Raw genomic sequence first — 24,719 nt, forward strand, 5'->3', positions numbered from 1 at the left:
GCACACTTTTGAGGTCCAAGAGCCTTGCAATGTCAACCGAGTACCTTGCAGTATTGCAGAATACACAGCATGTACAGGATTCATCAATTCACTTGACATGGAAGTCACCAGTTGTCACTGGCTCATATTCTAATTGTACACCTAGGGCAGTGGCGGATAGAGTTTTAAATTTAACAGCCTTACATCACTTTCCTGTTTAAATTACGATGTGTAGTTATTGGTAATTACTCTAGGGCAATGTCAATAAGCACTGCAACCTAGTTCATTTTTGTCTCCTTCCATGTTTTTAAAGATATTTATCTGGAAAAAAAAACAAGAACCTGCCAAAAATGAAGGTGGAGAGCAACTGGATGAACTTATTCTTTAACATATAGAATTGAAAATACAGAACAAGAAGAACAAAAGGAAGGGAGAGAAGGGAGGGAGGATTAATTTACATCCTAAGCAGGCCTACTGAGAAGGAAAAGCAATTGATTCAAATGCTGCCTAATTTGTAGTTAAGTGTTTCTAGAACTATAAAATGTCAATGGACAGCTGTCTAAGGACCTAATCACTGCCCATGGATTTGCTATGCATTGTGACAAATCCATGGGGTCCAGCTGTGGGTGTGGAGAACCTGTTGCTCCATGCCCTGCCTCACTTGACTTATCTTGACCCCTATCCCATGGGGGGGAAGCATTGCTGCCTGGCTTCTCCTCATTGTCCTGAAGGCTACACAGGAAGCCTCTTGTGTTGCCATGGTGGTGGCATATGCCACTTGCCCTCCCCTTTCACAATGGAGTCCGGTGCAGGCTCCATCCTGAAAGGGGAGAGCAAGTGACATATGATGGGGAAAGCAGCCTGCCTGATGAGGTGGTAGAAATGTATGTCATCTTCTATGTCATGTATTTTCTTTAGACAGACAGTCAGTCATACAGTATCATTTCAGGAAAATTTCAAACTCATGAAACATCAAAGAAAACGAGAATCAATTTTATTTCACAGATAAAGACAACATCTGCAGTTATCTGAAACTACACCAAGGATAAACTAGGAAGAAAATGTCAATGGTAATTTACCCTTAGATCAACATGTCATAGGTTTTCAACCTTCCTCTTTCTTTTCAACCATTTTAATGCAAAAGCAGTATTAAATGAAATTTCTTGCACATGAATATTTTCTTCTTGTTTTATCAAACTAGGTGCAATTATCATAATGCCAAAATAAATATTTTGCAGACATATAGCACACATTTGGAAATAAAATTGTGACTATATATTTAAACATCTACTTCTTGATACAGTAGTTGAAGAGTCAATATACAATCGACTTATTAAAACTATATGTTTTGCTTCATAATACACTCAAGGAAGTATAAACAATGGACTAGATTTTGTGTCATATAATCCTGCTAAGATTTTAGAATGTAATTTTCTGAATCTATAGAAATGGGTCATGTGAATCAATTGCTGAGATATAATCAGCACTTACTTATGTAAGTACCCTCATCAAATACATTTTGAGAACAGATACACATTTTATGTTTATACAAGTAGAGCCAAAAGTTACGAAGGAGTCCTATATATGATGCTGTGGTACTGGACACCATTTTAAAAATTTGATTTTTTACACTTAATGTCAACATATTTCCTATTGTATTGCAAATTAAAAACAAACAAAAAAAAGATTTATTAAATATTCAAACTTCTTTGTGAATTTAGACCCATCCTGTATTTTTGTAATTGGCTATGTCTGTATGGAAAAAGGTCTCAATTAAGCCAAATTTTGTTTAAGAAAATAGAAGAAGGTAGGTGCATATAGATTTATAATTTCATTGCATTTCTCATTCCTTTCATGTTTCCTTATAATTACTGGATAGTGCCCAGTTTATTCACTGGCAAGTTAAAAGGCTAAATTTATTATATATATATATTACCATATTTAAAATATATTTGAATCTATCACTTCATCGCAAAATTAATTTTAACATTGTATCTTATATCTGGCTATATTACACTGCACATGGTGATTTAATAATCTTCTGTTTGGTCTTCATTGTATGTTGGCAGAACAAATGCCCCAGGCTTGTTTGAAAACGGCCTCATTGTTAGCAATTGGACCTTGGCTATTTTCCGTTAACCCTAATGTTTTGAATGGGACATGGAGTTCTGTCCTAATGATACCTACTTGAAATAATTTTTATTACATTTAATAAAACCGGATCACGTGGAAATGTTAAGATTATATGCTTCTATGTTTATGTTTTTCAGCTGTGCTTTACTGAAATCATGGGACTTGTTTCTCAATAAACATGTTTAGGATTGCACAGTCAGCCACCACTAACTTTGCAAAAATAAGAACTATCTTGTTTTTTGGGATATTACACTTGTGAACTCTAAATATATTTGTTAGCAATAAATTTCTACTGAGTTCAAAAGGCATTGGCATAGAAATTCTTCGGATATTGATGATAATGGGATTAAAAAGTACTTTAATTTGGCTGGAGAATGCCTAATGCAATTGAAGAGTCCACATAATGAGTACACTATGGAATATTTCACTAAGGTGTGATTTGCCAGAAAGTGCCAGTGTATTTCCTAGATTGTTATACTTGCTAACTGTTTGGCTCTAGATGCACATTAATTTGTAACCTAAATCACTTTTTCTCATGTAGTCTATCATGAGTCATGGGAAGACATAAGACCTCTGAAGGCTACATGCCACATAAAGAATGAGGCAGACAGAGGAAAAAGAATGGGATAACACAAAAAGATTACAACCTTGTGCATCACACTATAGAATCCATCAGATTGTTCATAATTATTTTAGTAAATCAATCAATAGCTTGTTATCATCTCTGGCTATATTCCAGTGTCATAGATATATCACTTTATTGTTAGTCTTGCTTTCCCAAGGCAATGTGCCAAAAGCATGAGCATTCTGACCTCTCTCTAATTTTAGTGGATTAGCTTCAATATTTCAAGCTGCAACTATACATTTATTGAAAAGTATCATGAATAAGATCATGATATAAATTGTCCTTGTTACTCCAGCTCCACTGGCTGCCAGTCTGCTACCAAAGCACAATTCAAAGTGCTGGGTTTTGCCTATAAAGCCCTAAATGGTTCTGGCCCAGCTTACCTGTCCAAATGTATCTCCTTCTATCATCTACCTTCTAGATTAAGACCTTCTGGGGAGGCCCTGCTCTCGATCCCACCTTCCTCGTAAGCACGACTGGTGGGGATGAGAGACATGGCCTTCTCAGTGGTGGCCTCCAAGCTATGGAACTCCCTGCCTAGTGAAATTAGAGCAGCCCCCTCCCTCCTGACATTCAGGAAGAAAGTATAAACATTGTTATGTGATAATTCCCTTTAAAACATTAATTTAAAATAGTTAAAACACATTAAATGCTCTTAAATATTAAAACCTAGCACACTTGTTGAACTATTTCAACAAAGGGTGGAAATGCACTCTTGGCTATCACCAAACTTGGTCCTCCAGGTTCAAGGGCAAATTTAAGAGTACATCCAAGCTACAAACCTAAGATTTCAGGGTATGTTTATTTAACTCTGTCCAGAACAGATCTAATTCCTATTCCTTGATTGTCTTCCAGCTGACGTTGGACACTTCTGTCTTATCTGGATTTAGCAAGGTATTCATTTTGTTGCAAAACTCTTACCCAATTCAACCACTTTTCCTCTGGGTGCTTTAATGAGCCAGGAAGTGCAAGGTTACAATAAATAGATGACTCTCCTGGGATCTTTTCCATATTCTCAGATACAAACTGAACTGTATTCAATAATTCAGAATAAACAGGAACAAAGATTATATCCATTGGACCTGTATCAACTACATCATTCAAATCAGAGTAGATACAAACAATATCAATTACAAAGAATATTGCTAATTCATTGCAGCAAGCTGTTCAGTGATCTGGATTTTGTTCTTGTGGTGAAGCTTCACTGATTAAGTATTTGCAGATCTAATGGTGACAGAGAAATACAATTTCTTCATTGCCATGGAGTTGGCTTTCCAATTGTCTCTAGCCTGTGTTCAGTCAGACCTATCATGAGTTTTCAGCCATCAACAATGTAGCCTCTGTCCCATTCACATTGCTGCCAGTTCCCTAATAAATCAAGGAGCTTACTTAGCTCCACTATGGCAGGTCACGCCTCCCAGTACAGTCATGAGAGAACTTTCTCAGTGGCTGTCCCTTGATTTTGCACTTTCTTCCCAGAGAGGCTAACCTTCCTTGTTGTCTGTCATTAGGCTATGCACTAAAGAGATGATGATGATGATGATGATGATAGCAACAACAACAAAAACATAAGATGGAGGGGACACTCAAGGACATTCCATTTCCCCTTCCAGATATAAACCAAGGTTTTGACAGGATCAGTTATTAATGCCCAGTCCTCTCTAAACCACACAGCTTAGAATGGGGGAGGGAGGGATCTTTTTCACCACCAAGAGCTTAACTATCCTTAATATTATGACGCAGGCTAACCATAAGAGCCATCCATGTACAGCAAAAGGCCTTTTGAATGGTTCAAAGAAAACAGCTCACCAAAAAGCTTCTGAATTACCCATCTGTATGCATCCCTGACAAATGTGACCAAACAAGCATATCCAACCTTACTTTGCCAACAATTAAACCAAACTACAGATTAACCTGTACAGAGCAGGTGAAAAAAGCTCATTCATTAAACACAAATGAATCAAAATTCTTACTCATCTCCACAACTGTCACTTTGTGTATGGTCATAGAAGGTAGAAGGGAGATATTGGGAAGAAAAAGTGCCAGAGTGAAACAGAGCTGGCCTAAATATCTTTTTGATGCTGTGACTAACATAAAAAAGACACTCCCCATAACACATAGGAATAATTTCACTCTACTTGAGCAGATCATATAAGTTTGTGGATCTAATTAAATGGTAGAGTACTGTATTGTAAAGTGCTCATGTAAAAGAGAATAATTGGGTTTTTTTTATATTAACAATAATACATGGCAATTTGTATTAACAAATTAAGCCTTCAATGCAGTATTATTAATCATCATGATTTAGTTTGGTAGTCATACAAATGAAATATTGCATCCATGCCCCTTATTTTCAGTTATTGGATAAGGAGATTAATTTCAGTTTACCACAGCCAGGGAAATGATTTATATCTGTGTATAAACTCCAATGAAAGCATTGATGATGCTATGTGGGATATTTGGTGAGAACGTGTTTTTTAAAAACAGTTTGCCTTGGGGAATGCAGTTCTTTTTAAAATACCAATCAATGTATGTCTCTGTTTCATACCCCTTGTAATGTGTTGGACATGTGATCATGTGGCAGCAGAAGAACAGAATGCATGAAATACATGAACCTTGTCCCCACTGGAGGGACAACCACCCACCCCGGCAATATATCTGTATAAGCCATCAGAAGCCAGTTTTGGTGTGCCATGGGGTTGTGCCATGGAGGAGAAGAGGGAAAATGTTCAGGTTTTCCATTCATGTCTATCACAGGCATGAGCAAACTTCAGCCCTCCAGAAATCCAAGCCAGCTTACCGTCTGTTAGGCATTGTGGAAATTGAAGTCCAAGGGCCCATCCAGACAGCCCCTTTATTGCAGAAACTTCCACAACTTCTAGATGACGTTCTGGCCAACCTGCAATTAATTCACCACAAACCAGGAAAACCCTGGTGTGTGGTGAATTAATTAGATAGTGGATTTATTCCATGCCTTCTTGGAAGCTGCAGGATAAACCCACTACTTTCAGTGTCTGGACTGCAGCCCAGACACCATATCCAGTTTTCTGGAGTAAATTACCTGACCTCCATTACAGTCTTGCTGGAGCTCTCCTGATGCATACAAATGATTCGGCATGAGAGTGGGTGGGGGAGAGATTTTCCTCTCCCCCCCCCCCCCAACACCCCACTGTCCTGGCGCACGTCATTTCTATGTGCTGGGAGAGCTCTGACAAGACTGCAACGGAGGCCAAGTAAGTTTTCCTTCCTTTTAAAAGGGGCTTGGGGGCTTTGGGTGAGGAGGATAGGTTCTCCAGATGTTCTCTCAGGCCAGTCCCAGAAGAATATCTGGATACCCACCCTAGAAAGTGTGCGCTTTCTGGGGTGGGTGTGGATTGGGGCCCAGGAATATCTACATTTTTAAAACATGGTTGCTCCTGTGATAAAGGGCTGTCTGAAAGTGCCCCAAAACACCTTGAGGGTAAAAGTTTCCCCATGCCTAGTCTATCATATGTGTGTAGGATGTTGAGAGAAGTTATATACAAAAGATAGACAACAGAAAGATGATGGATAGATAAGTAGATGATAGACAGACAGACAGACAGATTGATTCCTAGGGGAAAAATAACCCCTAATCTTGCTTTTGCTATAAGAGAAAATTAGAACAACTCCAGGAGTGAGGAATATAACGGGCATAAAGAAGTACAAAATTGCAAATACTACAGAAGTTAACAATTTCCAAAGAATCATACATTTCCAATACCATCTTTTAGTCCGTGCTGCCCTCTCTTTCTCCTTAGAGTCACATATAATCAAGGAAGATTTTCCTCTACAAAAGCGTTCATTCTTTCTCCTGCATTCTTGATGGAAGGCTATGACCTTTAAAGAACCCTCTATCTTTTTGTGTATGTGCCTATGCCACTAATGAGGAGAAGAATGCAACTCTGGAATCTTTCAAGTGCTAACCTATTGAGGTTAGTAATCCACAATGTTTAAACTGATGAAAGGGAGACAAAGACATGCGTTTGTTAGCTTTATCTTTTGTTTTGTAAGCTTTTAAACCTGATCTTTACTGTTGCTGGGCAAAATGATTCAGTTGTGGGTTATTATAGAAGCTAAGGAGTCCCCTGAAACAGCAAGCAAACTTTATTTTGTGAAAGGTTTCTCCTTTCCATTTAGGTTAAGGTAGATCAGCTCTTTTAACTTTAAATACGTTTAATATTACCTTTATCCAATTTTTACTTCTTTCATTTCCTTTATTTTTCTCCTAACCAGTTTGTCAATCTGCAAAGATCCTGTATAATTTGTACACATTTCACTTCAAATATACATTTTACTATATATTTTGATAGTATGTTAATTCTTTTGCAACTTGCATGTTTCTCAAGATTGACTAAAAATGTAGTCATCTCATACAGTTTCCAATTCTGACACATGACACGTGATTTTCAATACTTTTTGGGCTTCAATCAATTTTTTAAAATCTCACTTTTTATCCCAAATTTATAGAAAATTATTATTTTAGGCATGTGCTTTGTTGTATACTTGATTGAAGGAGTTAGTAGTGAGCAGAACTGGCTGGTGGGAAGAGAACATTTCTGCCAAGAAATGGCTTTTTTTCCTGCATTTTGTGTGTACTGATATTTGTGTTTCAGTATGTAAGCATTACCACATTTCTGCTTAACATAAAGTATGTTTATAAGCATACATGATAGAAAAAAATGGTGTGTCCATGACCCTGTGTTCAAAAATAATGCGAACAATTAGAAATGCTAAAAATGCTAGAGGTGTGCAAAATGTATCAATTTGATTATTTCTATATATATAGAAATCCTTTCTATACTATGTACTGTGCTAATTCCTTATATGAAATGTATAAACTGTTTCTAACACATGTATCAAAATGCAACTTGAAGACCCCTCCAGCTACTTCTCAGGTCAGATAACTATCAGGACCATTGTGTGTATGTATAGATAGATTATCCTCTTTATCAACAAAATAAACCTCAGGATGTTGGTCCATTTAACCTGAGGCTGAGAGTCTTCCACCCCCGTGGAAGAGGGGGTTTAGTAGATGTGCATTCATTAACCAAGCTGGCAGTCAAGTCCTTGACTGTCTAAACTCAACATTTTTGAGCTTTACACCTTTGTCTCACACAGAACCAGACACTTGAGTTAATCAGAGGTTCATTAGCATATCCATGCCATGGAATGGATGTTTGGTTGAGTCCTGGAACTCTTGGTGGATAACCAGCATATGCTCTTGGACACTGGATTTAAAAAATACTATCAAGATATTGGTGCTTTATACTATAAACACAATAGATATGTAATTGTTAAACAGTATATATTTTGTGAAACAGTTGAGTGTTTTTCTTGTTTCTCCGAGACAAACTTAGGCAGGACACATTCCTCCCTGTGTTAGGAAGAGGTTGTGAATTATCCAGTGCAAACCAAAAGCTTGGCACAAAAAAAAAAAAAACACCTCTTAATTCAGCTACAAAGAGACACAGGGTTACCCAGCCACACAATTAAAAAATCAGACCTTAATTCCTTCTTTATACAAGAAGGAAATGGTAGAGATAATATTCTAGACCCCATTTAGTTGCTAGGCAATGCCATTCCATACACATATACAGGGCTAATAATTAGCTGTCTATCCTGGATAGCCTATGCTAATATATGAACTGACTTTTCTGATTTTTAAAGGAAAAATATAACCCCCTAAATTCACCTTTTCCATCACTATCATTATTCCAGCACCTCTTCTCAGTGGCATTTGCAAAGTTCACTCTTTTCATGATTGCTTGCTAAACAGTGGTTTGTTCACCATTTCTACATATAATTCCTTTAACACTAGTGCTTGATAATCATACAACGCTTTTAACAGACCATGCTTCACATCAATGTACTCTACTCAGTGTAAAGATTTATGCCTTCATTGGGTCACAAATTTTTGCAGAAGTTATTGTCCCACAGGAAAGGTTCATGGAAGGATAGATCTGGGTCTGGGCCTGCTAAAAAGGATCTTATAAGCTTAGCAGACCATGCATTTACATAAGTTAGTAGTATGAAGCAGTGATCAATGCAATTCTACTTTGTACAAAAGTATAATATCCAGATTGAAGAAAGCAATAGCCCCATTCTATTCTGTTTTGTTGAGACCTCATCTGGAATATTGTCCTGTTCTGGATAGCACAGTTCAGGAAGTGTAACTGAGTCACAATTCTTTGTATGAAGTCACATCATGGAACATTCCAATGTAGAAAATTGTGTGCATCCCACTGTCAGTCTGCCACCTCCCCATGATTTTCCCATCTCTTGCTATTAATGGGCAAAACATGTCAACACGTCAACACGTCCCAATCCCACAAATTTCTCAACACTTACTTTGGTGCAAAGGGTGTCTTCTGCTTCCTTGCCAACATACTGGCAGTAAAATGACATTAGGGGTTGGGATTCTCCTTCTTCCTTTACCCCCCACTAATTCCAAGATGGCCACGTTGCTTTTATTTTATATTATATAATAATTATATTTCCCTTTGCTATTGAAAAGAGGTGTGATATTGAAGGTGCCCAACCCAGTATGTATCACCAGCAGTGATAATACAACTCTAATTCAGTGGTACCATTCTTATGCCATTCTCTATTTGTTGATCAGTTTTCTCATTTTAAAAACTAGGGAACCAAACTCCCACATCATTTAACTAATTTATTTCTAGGTATAAATAAAATTAATGTATACGACAAGCTCAGAGGCATAAATAAATCAACGGGGGGGGGGGGGGTTAATCTTCACAAACCCTTTATCCTGGGGCCAATACAGAGTGGCAAATGCCATATTGGCTCCAGGAATGTTGAGATGCCAGTCTCTGGTCATTGTGGAGGCAGAAAGTCTGAGAAAAATGAAGATAATTTATAGTTTTCATTAAGGAAAGTCTGTCAGTTAAAATGAATTTCAGCTAAAATACACAAACATTTTAAAAATGATGTATCGGTTGTTTAGTGTATTAATTGCTTTTAATCTCATTTAGATTTTTAACTAAATGTTATTTAGTTGTTGAATTGTTTAAGGCATTGAATTTTGCCTCTACTGTAAGCTGCCTTGAGTCCCCTTCGGGGTCGAGAAGGGCGGGATATAAATATAGTAAATAAATAAATATAGTATTCCATTGAAACACCCTATATGTACAAGAAAATGTCTCACAAATGTTGGATACATTGTAATGCTTAAGTACATGGTTTCACATGTAGTGGTCTTTTTCCAAAAGTCCAAAAAATGTGGGATTGCAGGATTTTGATGAAATGGGAGAAATAAGAAATCAAAAAATTACACTTTCACCAGCATGGGATTTACATAATTTGCTTATAAAAGAAAACAAAAATATCATCTGTTAAAAAAAATCAGTATAATTTTTGCTCTAGTAAGTCCCGTGATAATTGCTCAAAAATGGAAAGATCCACATAATTTCTCTTTGGACTGTTAGTAAGAGAAGTATCTTGTTCTCATAGAAAAACTGACACAATATGTTTGCAACTCAAGGGATTCAAGACGTAGACCCCATTATGACTCCTGTATTACAGATTGCTTTTGTTTATTTCTTTTATTAACAGAAATAAAGGAAATCTAGATCCATCTGCTATCATGTCAGTCTTTGGGACCTCTTAACTTGAAAGTTATGAAAGGTGTGTGTGTGTGTGCACGCGTGTGTGGTGAACAATTTCAGACTTTGGAGTGTTTTAGATTTCAGATTTCCAGATTAGGGATAATCAACTTGTATCACGTTTGTCTGATAAAATGATACCTTTTTTTTCTTCAATAACGTAAGATAACTAAACTTCAGGGAAATTTGAAGAACAGGAGCTTTCATTCTCCATTTAATAGGGGTGTCTGTCCAGGTTAATGAATATATACCTTGAGAAAAAGGTGGAGATGCTTGCCAATGTTAATGATTCCACAAGTGCAAGGTTGACAAGTATTTTGTGGGGCATTTTTTTTCAGAACAGTGTAGTCAAGCATCAAATATATGGTAAGCAGATACCCAGTGGTCACAGGAGAGTTGACAGCTTGAATTACTTAGTTATAATGAAGATAAATAGTGTTCTAGACATGGACATTTATTGCACCCTGAAGAAAAATTGACAATGAGCTTGTTGCCAGGCAACCCCTATTCACCATATAAGACATAAACTTCCTGTGACTTGATTGCTATCAATACTTTGAATGGAAGGCGAGGGCATGTTATGTTATTTTTTATTTGCTTATGTTGCTGAATATAATCATTTGTATGCATCACTAACATAAGAGTAAGCTAGATTGTTTGCTTCAAGATCATACAGTAAATATAATATAAATCAAAATCCCTATAACTGTGTCTATATGGTATTGTCAAAGGCTTACGTGGCCGAAATCACTGGGTTGTTGTGAGTTTTCCGGGCTGTATGGCCATGTTCCAGAAGCATTCTTTCCTGATGTTTCACCTGCATCTATGGCAGGCATCCTCAAAGGTTGTGAGATCTGTTGGAAACTAGGGAAATGACGTAACTCTAAAATCATAACAGTAGATAAAGAACAACACTGAAAAACAGGGGAATTCCAGACAAGAAACAATCAGGGCCAGCTAATCACCTCTCAACAAAGAATTCCCCCAGGCAGTAAGAATCTGCTAGGCTATTAAATGTTAATCAAGGTGGCCAATTGAAACATTCACACTTACCTCAAACATACAAGAGTTCTTTCTCCCACCCTGGACATTCCGCAGATATATAAACCCCATTTTCCTCATTTCTAACAGACCTCACAACCTCTGAGAATGTTTGCCATAGATGCAGGTGAAACGTCAGGAGAGAATGCTTCTAGAACATGGTCATACAGCATGGAAAACTCACAACAATCCAGTGTATCTATATTTTTTCTATGTGCATTTGCAACAGGCTTGTTTCTCAGAAAAGTATTGAGCACAAAAATAGTTATACATTATACTCTATAAACTAACTACTGTAAGGACTAGAGGGATCTGGACTAGACGTTGATCCAAATGGATCCTTACAGACATGTCTAAAGTCTCACAACCTCTGCCATAGATGCAGGCAAAACATCAGGAGAGAATGCTTCTAGAACATGGCCATACAGCCTGAAAAACCTACAACAACCCAGTTTAAATCTGGCTTAACTGGGAGTTCAGCAACATTTATCATCATGCCACCTGTCCTGCCCTTCCTGTGAATAACAAGACCAGACACAAAGATTGGGTTGAAGCAAGATCCACTATATTTATCATATGCCGTATTTATTTATTTGGTACTGAAAGGAGCAAGGGGGTGCGAGTCCTGGATGCATGAGATTAGTTTGAGAAGTATTCAAAAATTTCATTTGATCCCAAATTAATGATTGAGCAGAGCCTGTTATAAGGAGCACATGATTCATTTCTTGTAATGTCTTCCCTGTTTGCTACTAAGCAAAAATCATTATGTTTTCTCTGAACTGCAAAGCCTCATACAACCCGCAACCTTTTCATTTGAAACACCATAATATTTTGGTTCTTTCTGGCCTCTGGAATCTCAACTAGACGAGTTGAAAGAGCTTATTGTTCCTGTTTTATTAAAGTGTTGGTTTTTTTAAAAAAACAATAGCCTGTTTGTATGCTTTTATTCTATTTATTTTAGTAGAATGCTCCTATTAGACAATGTGAGTTCAATTTTTCCAGCCAAAAAAATTCAGGAAATAATTAAACAAATAAATAGCTGTTCTATAAACCCAGGGGATGGCAAACAATTAAAAGCAAATGATTAAGTATGGCTCTGTGTGGGGAAAATCCATTCTATAGAAATTAATGACCTCAGAAAACTTGGCTTGTTTGTCAAAAGCTCTTTTGTCTCATTCTTCAGGTGTAAAAACCTGTCAGAGTGGTTTACGAAGATCAGTAATAAGACAGTCTCTGTCCTAAGGCTTATCATCTAAAAGGTTTGACACAAAAGCCAAAGAGACTGGGACATAAGAGGAAATTTAAAGTGAATTTTAAACCTGAAGTGGCGAAAGATGCATGAGTTCTTTCTCTCTAACATTTTTCCCTTTAAAATAAGCAATCCTTTCATGATATATTCTGTTTCTGTTTCCTGCACAACACTACACAACAAAATATTTATTTTTTCATATTTCTGTTCAACACCAAAAAACTTATATTAAAGTAATAGCCAAGTATCTCCCCCAAAGCAAAGTGGATCTTGTGCAAAACAAGCCAAAACAGTGGCCTTCTATTGTGACTTCTGATGATATCACATTAGTGTTACAAAGTGGAGATGCTCTTTTCCCTATCACCCAGTCTGATCCTGCAGAATTCTAGGAAATATAGTTTTGGGCAGGGCTTTTGAAATTTTCAGCTAGATAGGTTTTTGGCTTCCCTAAATTAGATTTCCCATAATACTGCAGGAGCAAACTGAGAGACAGGGAAACAAGCGCCTCCACTTTATAATGCTACTGTGATACCATCCATAAGTAATGTCTTTTTGTGTTCCTATATTTCACAAATAAAATACGGTCAGTGTAGACCCATATTATACAGTTCAAACTGAAATATTTTGCCTTTGCCTTCCTCTGAAACTGAAATAATGGTGACTTAACCGTGGTCACCCAGTGGGTATCCATGACTGAGCAAGGATTTGAACCCTGGCTGAGAAGAACTGAGCAAGTATTTGAATCCAGAGCTATAGTCTAACACTTCAACCATTACATGATGCTGGCTCCCAAGTAAATAAGAATGAGTATTTTAATAATTATTTCAAATTTTAAAATTTTCCCTACCTACTAAAAAGTATTTTTGGAGATAGCTATAAAAATGCATTAATTTTTAAAATGGCAGGGAAAAAATGCACCATGACATGAGAAAATGCTCAAACTATTAAAAGAAATGTGCTTATGTTATGTTATGACTAGTGGGGTGCCAAAGGGTTCTGTCCTAACCCTGGTGCTCTACAACATGAAGCTTTAGAGGCTGTGCTTATTAAGTTTGCAGATGACAGCAAATTGGGAGGGATAGCTAGTACTCCAGGAGACAGGATCAGAATTCAAAATGACCACAATAGATCAGAGAATTGGGCCAAAACTAACATAATGGATTTCAAAAAGGTGAAATGTAGGATACTTCACTTAGGCAGAAAAATGAAATGTACAGATACAGGATGGGTGACTGCTGGCGCAACAATAGTACATGTGAAAAAGATTTTGGAGTCTTAATAGACAACAAGCTGAACATGGGCCAACGGTGTGATGTAGCAGCTAAAAAAGCCAATGGGGTTTTAAGCTGCATCAAAGGACTGCATTTATTTACTTACTGTATTTTACTCTGCTCTATCTCAATACCAAAGGGGACTCAGAGAGGCTTCTAAAATGGCAATAATTTGATGCCACAATAAACATAAACATACAAATACAATATGCATTATACATTAAAATCAATCAAAAATAATAAAAACCATGACATATCAATACATTAAATAAACTGTTAAAAACATTGCACAAAGACCAGAAATCATAATCCAGTATAGTGTCTAGATCAAGGGAAGTAATGGTGCCTCTCTATTCTGCTTTGATTAGACCTCACCTGGAATAGCACAACGTGTCCAGAGATATTAACAAGCTGGGACGTGTCCAGAGGAGGGTTGGATTAGATGGCATATGTGGTCCCTTCCAACTCTATTATTCTATGTAACTAACTAAAATTCTGGAGTCCTCTTTGGTGCTGGTGCTTCACCAGACTGTACATTCCAGGATTAGAATAGTATTGAGCCAGAACAGTTAAAGTGGTGTCAAATAGCATTGTTTTTGCAGTGTAGATGCATCCAAAGATATTGGGAACAGGGCTAGTTTAAAAGGGCTATTATTAGGTTCGCACCCTCATAATGTGGTGGCTGTATGAAGAAAAATAATGATTATAATTTTGAAAATAATGAGAAGTGAGGGGTTACCTGTCTGAGAAGGAAAGCAGAGTCTTTGGTAGAAGGGAAACTTTACAGATGACTCAGAAACCTTTCAGGCTGGTTTTATCTTATCTGGAGCTAAATGTGTTACTAGGGTTAGTGCCAAGTACAAAGTTGATAATTATTAATCCAGGGAGAAGGAACATTTGAAGATATGGTATAACAGCGCCACCTCCTGTCTGGTTGATGTAAATAGCAGGCAATTAAATACACCTTTTAATTGACCAATTGAAAGAACTAATGTATTATGAATATATTGTGAATGTATTGTGGGGGAAATTAAGGAGAATTAATAAGGAAAATGCTTGTTTTGAATAAATTGAAGAGATATATATGAAGACATATGTATGAAGAGAAATATATGAAATGATGATTCATTCTAAAGATTATGTAAGTCCTCTGGGAATGTAGTCAGCTGATGGAAGGGAAAACAGTGGAAATAATAGTATCTTGCCAACAAATGTTCTTGGCTGCGATTCCTCGAGGACAAACGGATGTTGATTAGATTGTGTAAAGGTTAGGGCTTTTCTGCGCATGTGTAACCCTGAGAATTATGCTATAAATGCTGGAGCAAATCTGACTTCCAGTGTGCGTCAGATATTGTATTCTGAGCACCCGATCAAGCTTGATTGAATAAAGAGCCTGGAATCTGCTGCCGTCTCCTTTCTCTTCCTTCCTGATTGCACTCATCTGACCTCGGGTAACAGACATGCTGCGACAAATGGGGGCTCGTCCGGGATCTGAGTCAACAGTGAAGGAACAGAAACGAAGTCTTTTGAGGACTTGATTGCCACCACTCAGTGGGTCAGGTAAGACGACGATCAGAAGGGGCAATACGGGTACCCATTGAAAGAAATGACCCGGCTGATCCTCGCCTTCCCTGCCCTTCAGACTGGGGTATATTGAGACTGAGGGTATATTGATTCCACGGCACAGGTAAAGGAAAAAGGCTAGCCTTAAAGGAACAGGAAAAGGAGGTACATGGGAAGTACCTGGGGAATATTTCACTGTGTGATTACTGCAGAAATCAAGTGAAAACCCCTCGAGTGACGTTTTCGCACAGAAATCGCACTCACAGGTTAAAGGAACACACTTTCAAGGGAAAGTGATAAGGTTGTTTTGTGTGTGTATTTTGGTTTATGAAATATTGTGTTGTTGCTTCTTTGCTTCTGTATTTTCCATTCTTTATGCTTTCTGTGCTTAATACTTTGTTTTAAAAAGAAAAAAAAAAGAAGAGAAAAATATAGAAAATGGGTGGTACACCAAGTAAAAAGTCTTTAACTGCTCTTGAATGCATGGTGGAAAATTTCTCAAAATTTAAGGAATTAACTCAAACACCAGGATGTAATAGCCCCCAGAAATTGAGATCTCTTTGTGAACTAGACTGGGTGCAATTTAATACCGGGTGGCCAGGTGAAGGAAGTTATGATTTAAAAGATATCAGAACAGTTGTGAGAATAACAGCAGAGGTTCATCCGGATCAATTTCCATATGCAGAGGCATGGGAAAATGCTATCATTACACAGCCCGCATGGTTAAAGAAATGTCAAAATAAAGAATGTGCTGTTTTTGTAGCTTTAACTAATTTGAAAAAGCCTCAGGCAGATAAGAAGAAAAGAAGATTTGGAATTTTTCCTTGTCCTGAGGAAGAAGTGAGTAACCCTCCTCCTTATGTTCCTATGTACCCACAGTTAAAAGCCATTGACAATGAAAGGTCAACCTCTTCTGATACCTCTCCTGGGGAATCTAAAAAGTCACCTTTAATAGATCTAGCATCTGCAAGCAGATGGCTTCAGAATATAACAGAAGAATTTTTGCGAGATAGTCCCATAGCTGGAAGAACTAGAAGCCATAGTAATCCAAACCCAAAGATTACTTTTCAATTGCCTTTAAGATCAATGGTCCAATATGTACAAGAGATGGATGACAAAGGAGACTTAACTTTAACTCCAAAAACTACTTACCAACATGTGCCTTTTACCACTTCAGATTTGTTAAATTGGAAGTCTAATAACCCTCCTTATACTGAAAACCCTCAGCCACTTATAAATTTGTGTGAAACAATAATGGCTAGCCACCAGCCAGATTGGTCAGATTGCCAACAGCTATTACAGGCTCTCTTCACATCTGAAGAGCGAAGAAGAATCCTTAATCAAGGAACCCAACTAGCACAGACATATGCTGCTGAGAAGACAAGTTATAATCCCATTGAATGGGCTGCAGGGGCATTTCCTTTGACAAATCCAAACTGGGATCCTAATATAAGCCGAGACATGGACTATATAGTCAGATACAGGGAATTTTTAATGGAAGCTTTGAAGAAGGGACCCCAGAAGGTGATCAACCTCAAGAAGATACAGGAAGTAATGCAAGGGAAAGATGAAAGTCCAGGTGCTTATTTAGAGAGATTATTGGAAGCTTACCGAAAGTATAGTCCCTATGATCCTGAATCAAAAGATGGATCTGCATTATTAAATACTTCATTTGTTACTCAATCAGCCCCAGACATTCGTAGAAAATTGCAGAAGCAAGATGGGTTTGCAGGGATGAATCTGTCCCAGTTAATTGAAATAGCTACCAAGGTATTCATCCATAGGGATGAAGCAGAAAAAAGAGAAAGAAAGAAAATAAGAGAGGAAGATCATAAGATTTTTTTGAATCTTTTAGATGAAAGAGATAAATTGAAAGAATCTGAAAGTGGAAACAGAAGGAAAAGAGGAATGTGGCAGAAGGAAAGAAGAGGAGGACGAGGGATGCCCCTGGGAAGACACCAGTGTGCCATTTGTCGTCAAGAAGGTCATTGGAAGAATGAGTGCCCATCTGCTCAAGGAACGGTAGGAATACAAAGGGGAATGCCATCCCAGAGAGGACATTGGAGAGGAAGAGGCCGGGGAGGAGGCCACCAAGGGGGATATGCTAACCTGGTTCCTGGGGCTAGATATGGAGAAAAAAGAGAAGAAGAATTTGTTGGGATGGTTGGATTAGGAGAGGACTGGACGGAATAGGACAGACCGGCCCCCTTATGCCTAGGCCCGGGGGAGCCACTGGTCAAAATGAATGTTGAGGGCCAGGAAATGACTTTTCTAGTAGATACGGGAGCTGACCACTCTGTGGTAACAAAGCCAGTGGCCCCTGAAAATGGACTAGAACTTAACGTGGTTGGAGCCACTGGTCAAAGACAAAGTTATCCTATGTTACAAAGCAGAAAATGTGATTTAGCAAACCAACAAGTGATGCATGAATTCTTATATATACCTGAATGCCCAATCTCTTTATTAGGAAGAGATTTGCTTTGCAAAATGAGAGCAATATTAGCATTTGAAGACAATGGGACAATGGAAATGACTGTTAGAAAGGGACTTTATACTTTGATTTGTCCTATGTCAGAGGAATGGAGGATATTTACTGTTTGTGAGGAAAGTACTGAAGAATGGAAGAGATATGGAGTTCCAGGTGTATGGGCAGAAGACAATCCACCTGGCTTGGCCCGGTGTGTTCCACCTGTACAGATAGAAGTAAAACCAGGGATGGGACCTGTGGCTATTCGACAATATCCAATACCTCGAAAAGCTGTAGAAGGGATCAATTTGCATCTGAGCAAGTTACTTGAATATGGGATCCTAAGAGAATGTAGGTCTCCTTGGAACACCCCTCTTTTACCATTACAAAAGCCAGGAACACAAGACTTTCGTCCGGTGCAGGATTTAAGAGCTATAAATCAAGTTACAGTAACCATACATCCTGTAGTGCCCAATCCATATGTACTTTTAAGTTTAATACCAGCAGCTGCTACCCATTTTACAGTCCTGGATTTGAAAGATGCATTTTTTTGTATACGCCTTGAAATCAATAGTCAGCCCATTTTTGCTTTTCAATGGGAAAACCCTACAACCGGAGCAAAAGTCCAATATACTTGGACTCGTTTGCCTCAAGGTTTTAAGAACAGCCCGACGATATTTGGAACTGCATTGGCTCAGGATTTACAAGGGTTCCCATCTGACCCTAAAAATAGGGTGCTTTTACAATATGTGGATGATCTTCTTTTGGCAGCCACGTCACAAGAAGAGTGTTACAGGGCGACTAAGGAACTATTACATCTACTTTATGAAAAAGGATATAAGGTTTCTAAAAAGAAGGCCCAGCTGTGTAAAACTGATGTCAAATATTTGGGTTTTCGTGTGTCACAAGGAAAGAGACAATTAGAAATTGAAAGAAAACAAGCAGTTTGTGCCATCCCCACCCCCACCAGTAGGCGTCAAGTGCGAGAATTCTTGGGGAGTGCGGGGTTTTGCAGAATTTGGATACCGAACTTTGCTATCATGGCAAGACCTCTTTATGAAGCTACAAAGGGGGGTGAGAAGGAACCATTTAATTGGACCCCCGAATGTGCCCGAGCATTTGCCCAGTTAAAACAAGCTCTGGTGCAAGCACCTGCATTGGGCCTGCCAGATTTGGAGAAGCCATTTACCCTTTATGTTGGTGAACGAGATGGAATAGCAGTGGGGGTGCTTACCCAGCTACTAGGAACCTGGCCGAGACCAGTGGCCTACTTGTCCAAACAAATAGACAAGGTAGCAAAGGGTTGGCCATCTTGCCTACGTGCTGTAGCTGCTACGGCCTTGCTGACTCAAGAAGCTGATAAGTTGACTTTAGGACAAGAATTGGTAGTTATGGTTCCTCACTCAGTAACAGCTATTATGGAATATAGAGGACATTATTGGTTCACAAATAGCCGTATGTTGAAATATCAGACCTTGTTATGTGAGAACCCTCGAATCAAGTTACAGGTTTGCAGTACCTTAAATCCTGCTTCACTCCTGCCTATTGAAGGAGAATTACTTCAACATAATTGTTTGGAAACTATGGATGAGATATATTCCAGTAGGCCTGACCTAAAAGATCAACCTTGGCCTAAGGCGGATGCCACTCTTTTTACAGATGGAAGCAGTTTTGTTGAAAATGGACAAAGGTATGCTGGATATGCTGTAGTAACTGCAACCACTGTGTGGGAAGCAGAACCACTTCCTCTAGACACATCAGCTCAAAAGGCAGAACTGATAGCCCTAATTAGAGCTCTTGAATTGTCAGAAGGAAAAACAGTCAACATTTATACAGATTCAAAATATGCATTTACTACTCTGCATGCACATGGAGCTTTATATAAAGAAAAGGGACTATTAAATTCTGCTGGGAAAGAAATACGACATAGTGAGACCATTCTGAGATTGCTAGATGCTGTTTGGATTCCTGCTAAAGTAGCAGTGATGCATTGTAAAGGACATCAATATGGCGAGGATCCTGTGACCTTTGGAAACCGATATGCTGACACTACCGCAAAGGCCGCGGCCCGGAAGGGACGAGGACAAGAGCCGGTTATGGCCCCTTTGCAGGTAAGAGACTGGTTAAGGAAAGATGACTTGCTATATACTCCAGAGGAAGAACAATGGGCCCAGCGTGAGAAAGCTGTAAGGAAAAATGGATGGTTGGTGTTGCCTGACCAGAGGCTGTTTGTACCCAGACAGATAGCTTGGGAAATGATTAAGGAGGCACACCAAGAAACCCATTTGGGAAAAACAGCTTTGGCCTCACTAATGGGACGACAACTTTACATAAATGGGCTCACTGCCCTAACAGGAATAGCCTCAGCCAGATGTCATATTTGTGCTAAAAATAACCCCAGAACAGGACCAATGCCACCTCCAGGGGTTCAATATCAAGGAAATACACCTTTTGAATCTTTAGTAGTAGACTTCACTGAAATGCCAAAGTGTGGGCCTCATAAGTATTTGCTTGTGTTTGTATGTACTCATTCTGGATGGCCTGAAGCATATCCAACTAGAACTGAAAAGGCGGCTGAAGTGTCAAGGGCACTTCTTAGAGACATTATCCCAAGATATGGGATTCCTTTGCACATTGGTTCAGATAATGGACCGGCTTTTGTATCAGAAGTCTTACAGTCCTTGGTCCGACTATTGGGAACGAAATGGAAGTTGCATTGTGCATATCGACCTCAGAGCTCAGGAAAAGTAGAAAGGATGAATCAAACTCTAAAAGGAAAATTATCAAAAATGTGTCAAGAGACTCGCTTGCCATGGACTAGGTTACTGCCTATAGCCTTGCTCCATGTTAGATGTACTCCTACTAAGTTTTTGGGCCTGTCCCCGTTTGAACTTATGTATGGAAGACCTCCCCTTGGATTGAGGCATCTTCAAGGAGATATTAATCAATTGGGACAGCAAGCATTAAAAAGGGATGTTCAAGCATTAGGGCTGGCCATAGCCCAACTTCAACAATACACTGAAGAACTAAGACCACCTTGGCCAGCTACTCCTTTACACTCCTTCCGCCCGGGGGACTCAGTGCTGATTAAAGACTGGAGACTAGAACCGTTAAGACCAAAATGGAAAGGGCCTTTTACTGTCTTGCTTTCAACTCCCACAGCTGTCAAAGTGGAAGGAATCAAAGCCTGGATCCATTACACCAGAATAAAAAAGGCACCACCTGAATGGACTGCGACTCCTGAACAGAAAGATTTCCTGAGACTTCATACCGTCAAACCAACAGCGCCATGAGACCCAGAAAGAGGACTACGGCTCTGGTTTTGACCACATACCTGGAAGCTGGTCAAATAAATCAGACAGAAGATTGAGGAGCACTGTGGAAGTGCCAACGTGTATGGGACATTCTTCAATAATTGTGATAAATAATTTTGTTTGATTATGTTAAAATTGTTGTTGTTCTTTTCTTGCTTTAAAATAAGGATCTGACATCCTGAGTTTGCGATGCTACTGTGGAACATTCGCTCGCAAAAAGGGGGGAATGTGGTGGCTGTATGAAGAAAAATAATGATTATAATTTTGAAAATAATGAGAAGTGAGGGGTTACCTGTCTGAGAAGGAAAGCAGAGTCTTTGGTAGAAGGGAAACTTTACAGATGACTCAGAAACCTTTCAGGCTGGTTTTATCTTATGTCAATATTTGAATAAGCCAAGGCTGGAGCTAAATGTGTTACTAGGGTTAGTGCCAAGTACAAAGTTGATAATTATTAATCCAGGGAGAAGGAACATTTGAAGATATGGTATAACAGCGCCACCTCCTGTCTGGTTGATGTAAATAGCAGGCAATTAAATACACCTTTTAATTGACCAATTGAAAGAACTAATGTATTATGAATATATTGTGAATGTATTGTGGGGGAAATTAAGGAGAATTAATAAGGAAAATGCTTGTTTTGAATAAATTGAAGAGATATATATGAAGACATATGTATGAAGAGAAATATATGAAATGATGATTCATTCTAAAGATTATGTAAGTCCTCTGGGAATGTAGTCAGCTGATGGAAGGGAAAACAGTGGAAATAATAGTATCTTGCCAACAAATGTTCTTGGCTGCGATTCCTCGAGGACAAACGGATGTTGATTAGATTGTGTAAAGGTTAGGGCTTTTCTGCGCATGTGTAACCCTGAGAATTATGCTATAAATGCTGGAGCAAATCTGACTTCCAGTGTGCGTCAGATATTGTATTCTGAGCACCCGATCAAGCTTGATTGAATAAAGAGCCTGGAATCTGCTGCCGTCTCCTTTCTCTTCCTTCCTGATTGCACTCATCTGACCTCGGGTAACAGACATGCTGCGACAATTCCACCAATGGAATTGTGAAGAACAGTAATTAGGCATATCTGTCACTATATCTATAGCTATGTCCAACTACTAGTTTATAATAACTCCTTTTGGGTGCCTTGTAGTTAAGCTACAAGTTAAGACAGAAAAAATGAAGAATTCTTCGCAAAACTCTAATCAAGCCATTTTTCAATTCTAGCCCTTCCTAAATTCTCATCAGTTTTTATACAGCAACACACCATTTGGTGAAGTCAGCACAGGATGATCTCCACTAAAGTGAATCTTACAAAAAGTCTATTGGAGTGCAGAACCCTCCAACAGAGCTCTTTAAATATGAAGTACTAATTGCCTGGTAATGAAAAATTCAATCACAGGGCTATTAAAAGCTTAAGTGCTAAGCAAATGGATGGAATCCAAGCTATTCTAGCAGAGACAGATAATAACTTTAGCTGGAAAAACACATAAGGAACAATGAGAAACAAACTTTCCCATTTTACATCCAGGTTTTGACCAAAGGGAGAATTCTTTATTAATTCTGATTTAAAATTACAAGTAGCTAAAAATGCCTCTTTTAAGAGGGTAAACCGATCGTCTCAAAAGATGTTTCTCTTTCCTATCAGAGTTGCTTTACATCATTCCAAGAATTAAAGGGATGCCACGGGAAATGTTACACTCAGTTGTTCAGTTCAAAAACAGTTTTTATGGTAGTAGTCTATGTGAATAATATATGGTCACTGAGAACACCATGTTTTCCAAACTGAAAGCGGGTTGGAGAATCTCAGCAATAGGTTTTGCACTGCACAAGATGATACATTATGTAAATATTTAATCATCTTGTTGACTTCCTCCCAGAAACTGAATTACTTGCAATACAGTTCCATATTGCAGAAAATGTACAAGTTTCAAGAGAAAACCAGCATGGAATAGTGGTTTGGTTATTGGGATAGGGCTCTGGAGTCCAGGGTTTGAATACAACCATTGAGACCCATCTGATTCTGTTGACCAACTATGTTATCACAAGAGGGTTTTAAAGCAGGCAGCCTCACATTTCTGCCACCTGCAGAATTCTGGGAAATGTAGTTTAGGGTGGGGACTTTTTAATTATCAGCTACAGAGTTCCTAGCCTTCTCAAACTACATTTCCCAGAATTCTGCAGGCAGCAAGAATGTGGGGGTGCCTGCTTTAAAACCCTGTTGTGATAATGTGGCAAGTCATACTTTCTCAGTCTCAGAGGAATAACATGCTAGCAAAAACCTTTGGAACCAATCTTGTCAAAAATTTATCTTAGAATTGCCTTAAGTCAAAAATGACTTGAGGACAGTCAACAACAACATCAGAACTGTCAACCACAACATCAGAACTAATAGCCATTTTAAAAATTCACATTAATAAAAGTCTTTTTCCTATAATCAGCCAAATCCCACAGTCTAACCAAAACAAAATGTCTTCATCTTTTGTTCTATGTTATGTTGTTTATATTTTACGTTTGATGTTTTATAGTTTAGTGGTTTTATTCTATTATTATATGTATTTATATGCATTTTATACTCTCCGAGGCATTGAATTTTACTTCATAGGGAACCACTTTGAATGTCCCTAGGGGTTGAGAAAAGTGGTAAATCTATCTATCTATCTATCTATCTATCTATCTATCTATCTATCTATCTATAGAACAGGGGTGTCAAACTCATTTTCACCAAGGGCTGCATCAGTCATATGGTTACCTTTTGTTTATAGATGTATCTATGCTGCAGTGACATTGAAACCTTGTGGACCACAGAAAATGACATGGCAAAGTTGTGTTTGACATGCATGCTATAGCAGGAGCTAATCTAGCCTCTCTAGGGATCGAGTTCCAGAGCTTGGGAGCAGCTAATGAGAAAATTCTCTCCCATATTCCCATCAGATGTCCAAAAAGTGTAGTAGGATGGAGGGAGAAGCCTCATTTGAAGACCTCACAAGCCAGGCAGATTCATATTAGACATGTGCATGGATTCGTTTTGGCTGTTTTCCTTCGACTTGTTCGGCTTGTTGGATGCTTGTAATGGCAAGGGCTATGCCGCCATGTCTTTTTTGACAGAGCCAGGCCACTGTTGCTGCCAGTCATAGCTTCTTCCACTCTATTCAAAACCCCATTTGCCACATGCTCAAATGGGGTTTCCCTGTGAGACACTCACCATAGCACATCATGTCCTGCCACCTGCTGCTACCTTTCTCTTGTTTGGAGAGCTGTGGTTAAATTAAGGAGTGGATTTGGGCAACCAGCTAGCCACATCCAGCCACAGCTAGTAGCTCCAGTCCCCATCTTTTCTGGTTCTTGGCCACCTTCCTGCTTGCCTGACCTGAAGTCATCCATCTCTAATTGTCCATGAGCCACTCCATTGCCCTTTGTTTAAGGCTAACAC

General features: G+C 38.6%; 1 protein-coding gene across 6 annotated transcripts in view; it reads right to left on the bottom strand.

Annotated features, from left to right (window-relative positions):
• The window catches only part of MGAT4C (MGAT4 family member C), a 491,168-nt gene that overhangs the window by 307,089 nt on the left and 159,360 nt on the right, over nucleotides 1–24,719 (bottom strand). The window lies entirely within an intron of this gene.

The sequence above is a fragment of the Anolis sagrei genome, chromosome 5 (genome assembly GCF_037176765.1).
Source record: "Anolis sagrei isolate rAnoSag1 chromosome 5, rAnoSag1.mat, whole genome shotgun sequence".
NCBI classification, from domain to species: domain Eukaryota; kingdom Metazoa; phylum Chordata; class Lepidosauria; order Squamata; family Dactyloidae; genus Anolis; species Anolis sagrei.